Source organism: Prinia subflava, chromosome 2, assembly GCF_021018805.1.
Source record: "Prinia subflava isolate CZ2003 ecotype Zambia chromosome 2, Cam_Psub_1.2, whole genome shotgun sequence".
Classification (NCBI taxonomy): Eukaryota; Metazoa; Chordata; class Aves; order Passeriformes; family Cisticolidae; genus Prinia; species Prinia subflava.
Genome location: NC_086248.1, coordinates 111358911 through 111375071, shown reverse-complemented (window position 1 = coordinate 111375071; position 16161 = coordinate 111358911). Strand labels below are relative to the sequence as shown.

Here is a 16161-nt window from a genome sequence, read left to right as displayed (position 1 = left end):
GCTGCTTTATTGACCTTAACACTAAACTAAAGATACCCTAGTGTTTAATAGTGCTCAGTTCTTTGGACACATTTCCCTTGTGAGGTATTTCTACTCATGGAGTGAGTATAAATCTTCACAGTTTATCTGTATATAAAAATAAGGATATAATTTCTATGAAGTATTTTTACAATAATCTGCAGCATTTCTTGTTTTATTTTAAGATCTTCTTGCATTATACTTGCTGGACTAGAGTTGTCTTCTGAAAGAGTTCATCTTCTAATCTCCCCACATGATCAACCTATTCTCTGCTTGAATGTTGATCTCTACAACCTCTCCCCTGCAATTCAGTCTTCTTCACACACAACTGATTTCATCTTGGCCAACAGTTGTCCTCTGCCTTCACATTTAAAAACTCACAAGAAATACTGCCACAAAACTACAGCAGTGCCTATAAGGAAACAGCACAGGACTAGGAAACACCATGACATGGTAACCAAAGATTCAAATAGTATAACTCCATATTGCATTGTTAAAGAGCTAATCCTTTCACTTAGAGAAAGTGGGAAGGCAAACATTTAAAATAACTTTAGGCATTAGTACAAGAACAGGTTTGGTGCAGCTTCCCCTCTTCCTCCATTCATCCAAGTAAACAATTTTAATGGAAAACTAAAAAAATACATGTCTCAGTCTGAGTCAACTTCAAAGCCTCATGCAAATAACAGGTGAACAGTTAAAGGAGACTCTAATGCATTACCTGCACAAGTGACCAGAGAACTGTGCAGAAACAATAAAAGGGGTCAGCAGTTCCCAGGGACAGACTTCAGCAACACAAGGAGTTACACAGAAAACCTCAGTATAAGGAAAGATGTCCCACATCTATTGCTCAGCTCCTCTTTAAAGCATTTCCTTTTGCTTTACATTAAAAGAAACCTACTCAGGTTTATTTTGCACATGATGGAAATCCACTTCTTGTTAGACTTAAGGAAGGTTTGAGCATTAGAAATCCAGAGCCATCATTAACAACACAGCTAGCTCATCCACTTTCAGAAGTCTGGCTGGAATGTTTGCACTTCATTTTTTCAAATACATCTCAGGACCTTTATGAGCTTCACACACCACTTCCACAGCTACTGCACCCCCAGATTACTTCAACTCAAGCACATACAAGATTCAGCACTCCTAAAAAAATAATCAGTCCAACATACACGCTACCTCTTATCCAGTGTGACTGGCCTGGTGCACTGTACCCAAAAGGAAAATATTTTTGTTCCCAGAAATAACAAAGATCAATTATATCCTTCCAGTGAGGTCTTGAAGATCAGTCCAAGGGAAATTTCATGTCTGCAAATAAAACTCAAGTGCTGTCCCAATGGAGATGAGTCTAATCTGCCATGGGATAACATCTCCACTCCTGAAACCAAGCAGGCGTAAGGATCATTTAAAGCTGAGTGAAGAACTTACTTGAAGGAACACTGTTGAGTAGAAAAGGATCTGCTAAAATATATAATGGGCCTTCTCTTGCAGTATAACCTGACCAGTTTTTATTCCTAGAGTAGTACTTTTCTTTAAAAAGTAAGAAAAGGCTAATTAAAAAGACAACTTGGCTCTGAAGGGGCAGTACATAGCTAAGGAATCAACTGTTTGAATAAAATACATGCAAACTATATTTTTGCTGCTTTTTGTAGCAGCATTTCCAGACATAAGTGGAACAGGCTCCATTGGAGCAAGCTCTGAACAACAGACTCTTCTAAACTCCTCCAAGAACCTTCAACACTGACAAGGAATAAGACATCAATTACAAGATCCCATCTCATCCAATATTCTTCCAAAAATCATAGAACTGGCAGCAGCAAACGTTTCACGTCAAGATCTCTGCTTCTGCCAAAGACAAGAGACCAAAGCCTGAAAATGTTCACCTTTGCACAGTCCTGTATCATGGATTTGAAAAGATTTTGAGAATAAAGCAACCTGCATGGCTTAAGGCAAACACAACTGTTTGCAGGTAGCCCCAAACCACAATGGGTACCAGTTAAAGTCCTTCAGGATCAAAAATAGGGAACTGAAATGGGAAGAACTCATGAACAGGTAATACCTTTTCGTTCTTAACACTGGTTCCTCTGCAGGCAGCAGAAAGTTCAATGTTCAATACTATTACATGCAACTGTTTTGAAGGACTGAAGGCAACAACTGAGCTGAGAAAAGCCTTTAAAATTTGTTTGAGGAATGCCAAGTCTGGTTTCTTACAAGCCTTCCTGCTCTCTAATACTCACTAAAGCCACAGAAGGCAAAGACTGCTGTAGTGGAGAAAGCAAGCCACAGATTTCTGACACCACTCCAGTAGAAGGAAGAGCTGAATTGTAGCTTCTCCTGTCTCATGCTCCCTGCATCCAGACCATCCCTTGGGAAGCTCTCCCAAACAATGAGGTTAAGAGCTCACTTTCCTTGAGCACACCATTTTCCATGGGGGGCTGAGACAGATGAATTTGGGTTGGTTTTGAACTATCAGCTCCAGCTTAACCAGTCAACTTCAGCTGTTCATCTGCCTCTCCTGGTCACGACACTCACTCACAACTCATCTTCAGCTGCTTCAGATTTTGTTTGCAGTAAGGCACAGCGCCTTCTGAATTTAGTTTGCTGTTTTACACACCGAGTACAGCTTCTGGAATTGCAGCAAGAACAGCACTATCTTAAATGGTTAAAATGGGCTGGGGGAGGGGAGAACATAAATTCAATGAGCTCAAGCAGAGATTCATTAAACACTCGGCTGCAAGCTAAAAATACTAGAATAAAAGTCTCTTTGTAATAAATTACCGTCATTTTCTAAACACAGAGCCAGCATTATAGGCTGCTAGCAACTGTAGCTAGTGCCAGACTAGCCCTTTTCTGAAATACTGCATAGAAAACCACTTTCACAGTATAGAAAGAAGTCTTCTGTCAATTAATATATTAAAATAAAAATATGCTGAATCAGATGCAAAAAAAATGGGAATTTCCCCCTCCCTTTTAATAATTTTATATTTTATATCTATGTTTAAAGGTTTGGTTTTTTTTTTCTTTTAGAAATAAAGCACAAGACATTTTATCTGTGTTTTTATTTTTTTTACTATTCGCAGTTCTGCACTGACTATCCTTGCAATTCTCACAGCCAGCTCTTCCCTCAGCAATTCTGTGCTAAACCAGAGGGAATAGGGACAAAATGGAATCTAGTCCTTTTGACAGGTATGCAGTGACAGAACAAGGGGCAACAAACAAGCTACAACACAGAAAATCCTGGTTAGCTATTGTGGGAGGGAAAACAATCCACAGAGGCTATGAGATCTCCATCCTTGGACATCAGCTGCATGTGAACAGCCCTGAGCAGCCTGATCAAAAGCAGTCCAGTCCCATTTTGAGTCCAGGGACTGAACCAGACAACCTCCCAACATAAGTTATCCCAGGAATACAATTAATTTTAGGAAGTCCACACAATTCTATCAGGCAACTGGAATATGCACTTTAGGTGCACTTTTGACCAGTCAGACATAAATTATAAGTAACTCCATTACCAGAATGAAACAAGATTTAGTCCTTATCCCTCAAGATTTACATAAGTGTCTACAGCTTTACTTGGATTTAAAACCCCATCCTGCAAACAAACAATTCACATTGAATAGTGTGACTATACCTGACAATACACAAGTAGGACCCAAGTTTGCCAGCATCCACCTACACATTTAAGCTCTTTATCACTCTGGTTTCCACTAGGCAAGTCTCCTGTGACTGCAAGATCAGAAACCAAAATCCTCTAAATACACACACAGTATTTCAGCACTGCATAGTCTCTTCTACAGTTGTATCTCACCACTTCAAAGGAAAAAAAATCTTGATTTCCAGATTTAAACAACCAGAATACCAAAGTGAAAAGTCACTGTGAGACACAAACAAGCTGTACAGAATATTAGTCTCTCAAGATGAAGGTAGTTGCAAGCATGGAAGGAGAAGGAGGCAGTAAGTAATCAGAGAGAAGGGAAAAAAAATAAGAAATAAACAAAAAACCAACCCAAAACCCTAGAGTAATTCCCAGCAGACTGATTATTTGTTCAAGTACGTGTTCCCACCAAGCCCAGGTTGCCAGGTTTCACAAACAATACCAATAATGTTACTGATCTCCACTGGTGCAAGCAACAAGGAATCAGCTCCTTGCAGTACTATGTTTCTGAAAGCTGAGATAAAGCTGAGATAAAGGTTGAGAAATCACTTTTCTACGTGATGGGTGAAGTAACTTTCACCACTGGAAAGTTATTCTCCTTTAACTGTTTTTCCTATAAATAGTTTTGTAAGCTTGTATTAAAATAGTTTTTACTGAAGTGATCACTGGGTAAAAAGAGCATATGTTTATCAACCATAGTTTTACCACTTCTCCCAGCTTCCAGTTAAAAACAAGCTCACGTTTCCTTCCCACACACACCTGCAACTTTAACATCAGCAGGTTTTAGACTCCACTTTTGAGAACAGCCACTTTCTGTGTACAGCTTGCATCCTTCACTACAGATGCACAGGGAAGGCATGGTGGTGCGTCTGTCAGTGCAATTTAAATGCCTATCACTTTAGATCAATAGCCATACACTACCTTTCTCAGGAAGGAAAATTCATTCTCTTATTTCTAGAGAACGAGTTTTCAGCATCAAAAATGCCCAAGAATAAGCCTTGGGAGTATGGAGTATCAGTCCAGCCTTTTGCTTTAGTATGGCTTATTATTTCCTTAGTCTGTACTGCACTCCTTTTCTTTTGTAACTCAGAATCAGCTTAGTCATCCACTACACACACACACGAGTGTCTTATGATATGAAAGCAAGACAAAAACAAGATATCAAAAACAAGACAATGAGGCCAAGCTCTGAAATGATCAAACAGCTGATCCTGCACAGGACACCAAGCATAAACCAATGCAACAACTATTGACTGCTGTGGCTTGAAAACATGTGTGAAATCTCAATTGAGGAGTTTTCAATTGTCAGAAACAGAATGAAAGCATCTTTTTACCACGGACACCTGCCAGTGGGCTGGTCATCCTGGAAACGAGTCATGCAAGAGTCAGAGCACATACACACACAAAACCCCATTGTCTGTAGACACTTTGAAAGGGGCATTAACTTGATAGACAAGAGAAAATCTACTGGTTTGCTCTAAGGCCACAGCTAATTTTGTCCAGCCTAAGAAACAGAAGTTTTGGTTGACTTGGCATCTGCTTCAAGTTCTGTTCCAGCCTCAGAAGCCAGTCTGAGTTCTTCTCAGCAATTTCAGGAAAGACAGGAACAGTGCCTTGAGGACAAGCAACCTTGCTCAATGAACAAGGGAAGTATTTTAGAATAGGACTTCTATTATCGGCATCTACATTAAAATCTGTACTTTATGATAGTACTCAAAAATAGCATTCCTCTTCAGAAGAGTGAAAAAACCATCTAAGCACAGGGGTCTGATTTCAGTCAGACCTCTGCTAACTTCAGTTCTCTTATTCTGAACTGCCACTGATGACATGAGAATGTGGTTGGGTGTTTAAACCGAGAAGATTTATGTAATCAATAATGATCAACTCCAACAAGAGACTGACAAAAATCAATTCTGAAAATATTCCCTTGGAAAAAGAAATAGTCCAGAATTTTTTTCAGTTATGAAAAGTAACAGCTGATCCTCCCCTGAGGAAACCACGATAACCTCCTACGGGTTATAAATGATGTAATTCAGACTGCATGTGGGAAGCCAAAAACATTTGTCTTTTAGCACAAGGTGTCTATTTTAAAGCTGTCACTGCAATATTATCTGTATCCTTAATTAGCTGAGAAAGTTCTTCACTAGTGAAGCTGCTCCGTTTAAACTCGTAGTTTTGATTTTCATTTCGCTCAGATTATCAAAGGAAGTTTATCTGTAACCTGTATGAAAAAGCCTTAAAATTACGTAGAAGCATGGTGGGAGAACATCAGGTGTTCTTTAGCCATAGCATATCTATTTGTATCTTCAGAGAGTGCTTTGCAAAAGCACAAACAGAAAATTTTTACAATACTAGTACAGAGGTGTAGTTCTGCCACAGAGAACTCTACAGTTAGAAACCTTTGACATGATCCTCTCCACTGCTTTAGACAAATTACACAGTACTACCTTAAAAAAAAAACCAACACAGCCCCAGCTTTCACTTAGAGTCAGGCACAAGAGCAAAACTTCACAAGAGTTTAGAGCAAAGCAGAGGCATCTTATTCTTACACGAAGCAATGGAGCTTTTCAAGCCCAGGAAAATCTACTGTCTGCTGCACCTGTACTGGAATATACGGCTGAGGAGCCTGGGCTTGCAAAAAACCACAATGACTTCTTGTTCTATATGCCTGAATGTTACAGTTTTGCTTTTTATGAGCCTCTGACTTCCTGATAAGGCAGTTCATGTACCAAAGTATCTGCTAAATAGCTGTTTGTATTACACTAAAGCCTTTTCACATAGCATACTGTATCATCTTGCAAAAACAGGAGTTACAGTTACACTTAAAGCCTTTTTCTCAGTTTAGACAACAGAAATATTCAACAGCTCCATGGGAAATCCCCCTTGGTATGATTTTGTTAGGTAATGACAGTTTTAAGGCACCTGGCTCCACATCCTAAAAATGAGAAGTGACTGACACTTCACTTCTGATGATCAAACAGCACTTACTATGGCGTGCACTTTGAATGTCTCTGCCTCTCTGAGGTGGAAGGGGAGCCTGCAGACACTGCCCACTCTCAGCTTTCCTTTCCACCACATCACTCAAACCACTGCAGCTGAGGGAGACGTTTAGAAGGGAGACTGAAACAATACCACACAAAGGGAAAAGCGGCAGCACGCAGGACACTTACCAGGATATTTGTGTCCTTGCAGTATTCCTACACAGCACAGAATAGAAAACCAACCCCTTCGATCTTGTTAAAAATCAGCCGAAATCCACCAACTCCTTTAAACCCCCAGCAACTGCCAGACTGAGTGAGTGCTCTGTGTGCTTTTACTTGAGCCGTGGGAAGCCCCTCCTGCCTCAAGAGGGGCCGGCTCTGCCTTGCGTAAGCCGGGTAAACACCACACAGCATTGGCTGGAGGCAGAGCCGGCATCCTGCTCCTGCTCCATCAATTCATCCATCCCTGGCCCCAAAAAGGAAAAAAGGAAGCAGAGGGTGTGTTGAGAACAATACTGCAGCCCAATTGCCTGGCAGCTCTGCGGATGAGGTTCTCAGAGAAACACTGATTTATTTCCTTCTCTTACATAACTGTTCCCATGCATGCTATACCTTTTCTTCTTTTTCTTTTTAACCATAATTTATTAGCCCAGCTAGCTTTCCTCACCTCCCACACAAAGAGTAATTTCTTAATACGCTGAGAATTATACCAGCAGAAACTCTTCAGGCACTGCTGCCTCTGTTTTCAGCAGTACTGTGGGACTGGACACACCTGCAATGCCACCTGTGTGTACTGGACTGTCACGGCCAATGACTCCACAACAGCTCAATCCCGTAGGATGAACTCTTAGAAAGGCAAATCTGCATGTGCTAGACCAGGTTATGAGCTCATTTCTCATTCCACCAACATTGAAATCACTGCATCAAGCCAGTGGGTGGGATGATTTAAATGTCTGAGCCATGAAGTGGTGATCAAGTTACCTCAGCTTCCAAGTTACCTCGTGGAACTGATCATGCAAATGCGGCTGCTGCAATCACGATATGACACAGCAGCTTAACCCTTACATCGAGTTCTACATCACAGCTGCAGTGGCTGAAGAAGGGCTACATGGTTACCCTGGCTCAAGCAATGTAGACACAGCCTGACATTTCACATCTCCCTGTTGTACATGTCACTCTTGCTCCTGTTTCTGCTGCTCCCTCTTTGGCTTGCCACCTCAATCTTTTCAACATAGTTTTATGGCCTGATCTGCCAACATTTTAAAAAGCTGGTTTATCTGCTCTGTGATTTTTTTGCTGGATCTTTTCCCCAGTTCACCTCACAGTATAGACACTGGGTAACACTCAAACCTAAGAACTGTCAAAACAGCTTTTCTGTTCATAATGCCATAACACAGCATAAGTTACAGCTCCACACAGGTCAGCTTCACTGTTGAGAACAAGAGGGATGCATCTGTGTTTTCTCTCTTCTCAACCTGCACTCCACAGCAAACTTTCCCCTAAGTAATACAGTACAGCTATCCTCCTACAGGATCTTGTCACCTACCCAGAAAATTCAGCTGCAGAACACCTTGTCACAGGTTATTCTGGATAACGAAACTATACAAAGCCTCAAAGACACTTTTTTTTTCTCCTATCATAGATTACTAAGCACAAAGATACCACTTTACTCCACAGAAGTGGTTCAGCCACAGCTGCTGAGCACTGGAAAGTGCCTGGAGAAACACTGATGTACAGGTGCTCCCCTGTTTCCACTCTTCTGGTCACCAAAACAAACACAGGACTGAACACTGCCCTGAAATGTATGGTCATTATCAAAGCTATCAGATTACTAAACTGGCAAGGGTCTGAGGGAAAAACCAAAACCACACACATCTCCAAGTATTTCAACCCAAATAATTTTACTCATCTGTTTGTGTGTTTATTCTGTAATCTCATTATACCAGTGCAAACAAGGGGATAGGGACCAACTGCATCAATCTCAACAGAAACACCAGAGACTCATCAAGCCCTATCTTGAGATTTAGGTTGAATCCTCCTCCCTGCCAAAAATCAAAAGCCTCATGCTACTGGCACACAAACCCAGCTTTTCCACTGGGAATGTGTAGATCCTTAAAACGGCAATTTTTACTGGGGTGGAGGAGTCACATCACCCCACCTCCCCCATCACTTCCAAGTATTTTTCTGTTTCATCCCAGCCTAGACAAAGTTGGTTGCTCGAATGCTGTTTTAATCAGGGCTAAGGGTTGCTTTTGTGATTTTGCTTTAAAAGAAAAAAAAAAAAGAGAACCACATCAGGACTGCATTAGTATCACTTAACACACAGATATGGCACCAAGAGTACAAAAGGTGCTCTGTGTTCAGGTATTTAACTGCAGTGATTAGTTACATTGGTATAACCACTTGTAGGTTGCATTACTTTTCTCACTCAAGTTGTAAAACGTGAGTTGCACTGTTTCAAAACATCCTGAAAAGCAGAACTTGAAGACTAATTTGCTTCTAGAACTCCTTTATTCTCATTAAAGACGCAGCTTTTCAGTGTTTGGGTTAATAAGATTGTCGATCACTTTATGCTGCAGCCACCTAAGAAGCAGCTGCAGGTAGATTTGCTTTCTACCACCTCACCCAGCCTCCTGCAGATAACCATCCTTACCTGCCCTCATATTAGTGACCCTCTGGAGCTACCAGGCAACACCACACAATGTCCTTTCTATAGTTTGTCATGCCCCATCTTAATCCAGATTTTTTGAGGGTTTATTTTGCCCCTAGGCACACTTCTGTGTGGCTGCCTCTGAATCTCACCCAACAGAGTTTGAACCACTTTGTGTCTCTGCCTGTGAGTACTCACAGCCATGCTCTACTCAGCTGTTCTCGTGTCAACATTGCCCCCCACTTTGATGATGAGGAGGGTTTAATGATTTCCATGGGATCACAAGAACCACACCATGCCTTGAGGACTGGAAGCGAATGCTTTATTCAGCATGCTGTCGCTAGGCGAGCTATCTGGTTCCTCCTGGAGTACAGATACCGTGCCAGACTAAAACAATGCGATCTGCAGCCCAAAATATCACTGCTAATTTCATGAAGTGATGCTGAACTGCAGGGGAGGTTCTTTCCCTCAAGTTGTTCAAGAAATAAAGGGCTCTATCGTCATGTTCTTCTGTCTGACTCACAAACATGCTGTACGGTTCGATACAATTACGTGATTTCACATGACATTCAACATGAGCTCTGAAGAGGAACGCATTTCTAGCTGTCCCAGCTAAAAGGCAGCCTTACAGACAGGGGCAACACTCTGGCCTCTGGTGTCCACACTGGCAAGAAGCCTGAATGAAAAACTCTTCTTCATGCTGGAGTTCATCATACCTGATGAGTGTATTACTACTACATTTCAAGACTGACATTCTAAACACCTGTTGATAATTTTATTTGGCACAACAGGCAAGGAGTGGAATAAAAACCCCACGCAGGATAAGAGCTTGAAATTACTGCACACAGGGTATATAAAAACACATATTGAAGGAAAGGAAACACTGAGAAAATGGAGCAAAGCACCTGGTGGAAGACCAGGACGTGTAATGATCCCACAGGGAGGTATATTTGTACACTCAATGCTGAACATACATTATGCACAACCTGAACTCTGTTTCCCACAAAGTCAGGGGCTGAACTCTGATCAAAGCCAACGATCTCCAAAAAAGAAACACATTTCATGTGTTGTAAGATATTGACATTGTTAGGGGGTTCCCAGAAGCCTAATCTCAGGTGCATGAGGGAAGAAGAAAGAAGGGAAGATTACTGACTTACCAGCCCCATTAATCTTTTACTGTGTTACGTCACATGTAATCTCTGTGCAAGGAGTTCCCATGTCATGCTGCTAATAAAAAGTCATACTACAGTGTTTTAAAGGTATTATACAGGGGGGACCAGCCTGAAGCCAAGAACATGCTATTTAGAGTCTACAATAGAAATGCTAATCAAATAATCTGCAGGAAGAGGAGAAGGGAAGGAAATGACCTAATCCCCCACACTACTGTGGGGTGGTTTATGGCAAGAAGTAAGAAAGTTCTTACAAGGGCAGAGAAAACAAAGGTCCATTGTTACAGCTATGGCTTCCAGATAAGAACCCTTTTCTGCATCTCAGACTTCTGTGACATGAAGGGTAGGTGGTACTTTATAAACTCTTCTACACTGACCACTTCTGGAAGGGGTAGGAGAGGTCAATTAGATTTGCAGGACAGCTGAATAAAAGATCTAAATAGAATCTCGAGTTCTTAAGGCACAACAAACGCTCCTTCCAACAGATTTGCCAATTCTAAAATGTTGTTCATCCGGCCATGGTGATCCTGAAGCAACTGTGGAGCAATTTGTCACCTAAGCAGCCTAGTTACAGAGTGGCAACAAGTCATCACACTGCACAGAGACATTTCCCATCACAGGAGTCACACTTTGCCATCAGACAAACCTAATGAGCATTTCTTACCAAGTCCTGTTCCACCCTTACATCTTTGTGTGCCTGTTCCTCAGCTACGCCAGGGAAGTCCCTCACACGAGAAATGTGGCCCGAGGAGCAATTCAACACAGCAACTGCTGCCCAAGTGAAGCATTTGGGAACTAAGCTGCTCTTAGAACCATGTTGTGGTTTAACCAACCCCAGCCAGTCACCAAGTAGCAGCTTGCTCACACCTGGCTTCAAGTACCACCTGAAGCATCAGATGTGCTGAATTCCTAAAAACTCAAGAACAAAAGAATGACAGGCAAAGCCTCATTCTGAAGAATGCACACTTGTTTCCAAAGAGATCAAACTGATCTAAGTCATCTGCCAAGTCAGAGCCATACAGATGTAGTCGCACCAGGCTTCTTTCCAAGACAGTAAACTTTAATTTCCCAGGTACCTGGAAAAAGCTATTGTAAAAGATTTCTTTTTAAGTTCTCTAGGATCATTTCTGGTTCAATTAATCTTGGCTATGCATAAGCACTTCCTTGAAGAACTTTTTAGATGTTGGTCAGCAATCTTTCAGCATCAGAACCCAGATTCACTGAGCTTCAGGTATTACAATTTCCTCAAAATAAAGACAGGGAGGCCCAATCTGAATCCATTTCCAAGACACAATTTTTGTACTTGCAAAGCCTTTGAGGTATAGCAGAACTAGCTGAACCTGCATTACCTGAAATTTTTCATCCCCACAAAGCCAGATCATTTGACCATGGGCTAGTACAAAGAATTCTAAGACAGCTGCTAGAAGTAGTAACACTTTCAGTTCTAAAAACATCTTTATCTCAGTGATGAAAAACATTTCACGTTAGATTATTCATTCAGATTAGCAAAAAAAAAAGATAAGACAAGTATTCAGTTATAGAAATTCAGTTATAACTGGCTGTCTCCTTACAGTCACATTCTAGGGAAAAAATATGTTGAGAGGGACAAAGTTTAAAAACTATTCAGTATACTTTCAAATCAACTTCCACATCACACAAATGGATCTCTTACAAGAAGGCAAATATATTTACCCTCAAAGAGATCGTGAAGCAAAAAGTCAAGCCTTTCCAACAGCCCTGTGCTTTATCCTAAATTCCTAACCACACTTACTAAACTCTTGACACTCACTATTCTGATTGTAGTCCCTCTGTGATTCCAGTAAAAAAGGTGCTGGATAACCTCAAAACAGCTCCCCTCACTTCTGTGTGTCCCGAGTGCAGAGTTCAGACCTGAATATTTTGCAAATCACTGCTATTAAACAAAACCATCTTACTATATTCTTCCTCCTCACTTCAAACATTAGACTGCTTTACACAGGGTAGAAAACTCGGTCCTTCCTAGACATATCACCTCCAGAATTTGCACACAAAAAGGCACATGACCTACATTCCTCTGGAGAGCTGTCAGAGGGTGCCTGCCCTCTGCAAGCCAAGGGTCAGGGTGGCATAGTGGCCTGCTAGGAGATGTCAGACTCTGCACAGACACACGGGGTTCAGCACCTCCGTGTCCTGTACTTCTGACAGCCAAGGACATCCTTTTAGGAATACTTTAAATAACGTTTCATGAGCTCAAGAACAAATGTTAGCTTAGGCAGTAACCCAGGAGAACAAGAACTGATTATGTGCCACATGCAACAGATTTCTAGAGGTATACTGAAATATGTCCACATACTTCAAAAGCTGCCCCTTGAAACCTAAGGTGAACTAACTTTTATGCTAATACAACTTGCATTTATACATAAACACAAAACTAGCTTTTTGCACACTCTAGCTCCCATGTGCATCACCTCCTACAGCCAGCAATTCAAACAGGACAGTTCCAATACCTTCTGGTGTTGGACCACCTGCCTGTTCACAGTTATTATTGCTCAGAGAGAAAAAATCCCATACCAGTTGATCAGAACTTTTTCTTTCCTTTCTCATAGGCAATGCATGATTTAGCCTATACAGGCACAATACTTCCTACACTTTTAATCCAATTTGGGTAAGAAGTTTACTGCTTATAAAAATAAACAGGCAGGTGCACTCTACCTCTATGCAGGCACTAACACCTAACAAAAACAAAGGTTATTCTCAAATAGTAGCAGTTCAGTGCCAGAGGTGCCATCCCTAAATTCTACTCCTTGGCTGAGACAGAAATACAGTTACTTCTTTAGAGGTACAAGGGAGAACTGGTAGCTACTCTTGGCTCCTGTCACATGCAATGTTTGGTATTATTGTGTCAAATACATTCCCAGCAAAAAAAAAAAAAGCCCAGGATGGTATATCTCAACCTTGGAGATGGAGCTGCACTATTTCTATAGGGACCCAAGGGACTTTGGTCTGACCATCTGGTCAGGTTTTAATTAAGAGCTAAGGAAATCGTCATGTTTCACATCTGACTTACAGTTGCAGGTTTTCAAGGTTATCACTAGTTTCAAATCTTCAATTTTCTGTGACCAAAGAAAAATATTACCTTCAAAGAAGGGAAGGTATCTAGCTCAATACAGCAACTTCAAGTCAGTACAGCCTTCAGTTACAACCAGAAGAAGAAATATTCCCAAGAGTGTGGGTCATAAAAGACAAGCAAAGGCATTTCAGTACTAAAAGAGTGGTCTGTTTGTTTTCAAAAGAGCCAGGCATTTGAAATTTGTATTGCTTCTTGTCTACTCAGCGTATGTCAGGCAAAATTTAGCAGATGAAGACAAAAGTAATTTTAGATTGGTCGAGTACAGGGACAGTGACAGGCACTGTGACAGAATATTTTTCCAGCAACTGCCAAAGTGATGCACCCATTGTGAGGCAGTGTTAGAAAGTTCAGCTGTAGTTTCATGGACTGCCCCAGCATTTTCAATGATGCTACATCACATTACAAACTCTAATGCAATTGCATTAGCAAGGCAGCACTTTGATTCTGTAACTCTACCAGCAAAGAAAGTGCTTCTGAAGACAAAAATTGTTCTTTCTTGATCCACAAGAACTCCACAGCAGAATTCTGTGTGAATATAAACCTTCAAAATTTGGCCTAGAAACTAAGTCTCTTACAACTGAGGTTTGAGAACACAAGTTCAGCATATTTCTCAACAACTAATGCTAGTTTATTTACTTCACATAAAATGTTCAAACAAAACAGCTCAACAACTTCTTCTCAAAAAAACCCCCCAAAACACTAAACAAAAACTCATGCTTAAAGCTCTATCTTGGCCAGGACTCTGGCTCTCTGTACTTACCAGCTCATATTTCAAAGCTACCTGGAGAAGCCTCCAAAGCAAAAAAAAAACAACAGGGTGAACAGTTAAAGATGGAGCTAGATTTGAACTAACACAAGCATGAAATAAAATCTACTTTCTTTCTCATTCAGGCATTTTTCTGACATGCAGAAGTGTCTTCATACTAGCAAATCCACTTCTGGTAATGACCTCTGCTTTGCATGTTGTACCTGCATGCCTTGAGAGGCAGGCTTTGTGCAAAGAATTACTTGTTTTCTCTCAAAGAAGAATTGTTTCCATTCAGGAAATAGGAAACACTGTTGGGCAAATACATTGAAAAGAGCATACAGCCACAAAACCCAGCAGTTTTGACAGCACCACAACCAACTGATTTATGAACAGCACCAGATGATTCAGAACACAGTAGTACTTCAGAGAGTTTGGAAGTAAATTTCACATGATTTACAGCATCACTTATTTATTAACCACATTGACTGGTTAATATAGTACAGATTTCTTCCTTTCTGAACCTTGGGAAAGAGATTAAGAGAAGCCTCCACTTTAACCCATAATGTGCTCTCCAGATACCCAAACACAGCCTGTGTGGCTATCTCAGGGAAACCTTAGGCCCTGCTTTTCTAGCAGAGCAAAATGAACAGTAACAAGCTAGTCAGGAGGAGCCATTTCACTTGCCCCTTCTCAGTCAGCCACTCCATGCAGACTGATCCACCCAAGAAATCTGGTTCTTCACAAGTGATTTTCGCAAGCTTTTTGGGGTAGACTGGCACTTTCTGGACTGATACTGTTTGTGAACATTGTTTCATACTGCTCACAGCTCAGCGGTGCCTCGTTCACACCTATTCACAGAGGTTAGGAGAACCCTGCTCACATTTAATTTGCTGTTTGTCCTCAGCTACTCTTGTGCTTTAGCCATGTCTCCTGCCATCCCTTTGCAGAGCACAAGTCTCTGAGTCAAGGAACTGTCATGGGCAACCTTGACACAAGGTAAGAAGTCACTACCTGCATTTGGCAGAGATATCTGATATATTCAAGCTTCTGGACCAATTAAAATTCTAAGTAAAACAAAACAACAACAACAAAACCCTCAAACATTTAACTAATACCATCTATGTAATTAACTATTTAGGAGACATGCTAAAAAGAACCCTAAAGAACTTCAAAAATGGCAAAATCACTGGAGCCAATTTGACACTAGGCACTCAGCATGACTTCATGAAGTGTCAGGTGAGTTTTGATGAAGACTACAAGTTTGTCAGGCTGATCATCAGAGCTGCCTTTAGCACCCACTGTGTGTTGTCTCAATGCAACTTAGTGGCAGAACAAATTCTCAAGCAAGCTCAGCCTCAGTCCAGCAACATCAACCCCAGCTGAGGAACAGATATTCTCTAAACAGAAAGGAAAGAAAACACTTCCCCTGGCTTAGCAGCCACTGTTGTACCTAAACTTTTTAAAACACTGAAGTCATCCTGTACTTTCAGCATTTTACTGATGGAACCGTGTGGATTACACATCCCCAAAATAAACCTTGAACCACACAAATAAATCGAGCACTGCCAGAAGCTTGCCCTCTTCAATTTTATAATAGATATTCCTTGCGTGCAAACATGACTGCTAGGACAAAAAGATGCAAGGTCAGCCACTCTGAAATGTTATCAACACTATACAATGTTACAAAACCAACAGGAGGAATAGATCAGCTCCAACAATTTTATTAGCTTCTGAGGTGTTACATTTTTCTTTTAGTAATCAGTTCCAAGCTGAGGCTTTTTTTCCTTGTTACAAGGGAGGCACTTCATTTAAATTGCAGAAAAAAATTTTAAAA

At 41.0% G+C, this 16161-nt stretch overlaps 1 protein-coding gene across 3 annotated transcripts in view; it reads right to left on the bottom strand.

Moving 5' to 3' along the window:
* PELI1 (pellino E3 ubiquitin protein ligase 1) overlaps positions 1 to 16161 on the bottom strand; it is a 41487-nt gene that overhangs the window by 9528 nt on the left and 15798 nt on the right. The window contains exon 1 of one of the 3 annotated variants that reach the window (XM_063391586.1): positions 6841 to 6997. The exons of the other annotated variants lie outside the window; for them this stretch is intronic. The gene's annotated coding sequence lies outside the window, so the exon portion shown is untranslated. Of the gene's footprint in view, positions 1 to 6840; positions 6998 to 16161 lie in introns of those variants that run through there. 3 annotated transcript variants of the gene reach the window in all.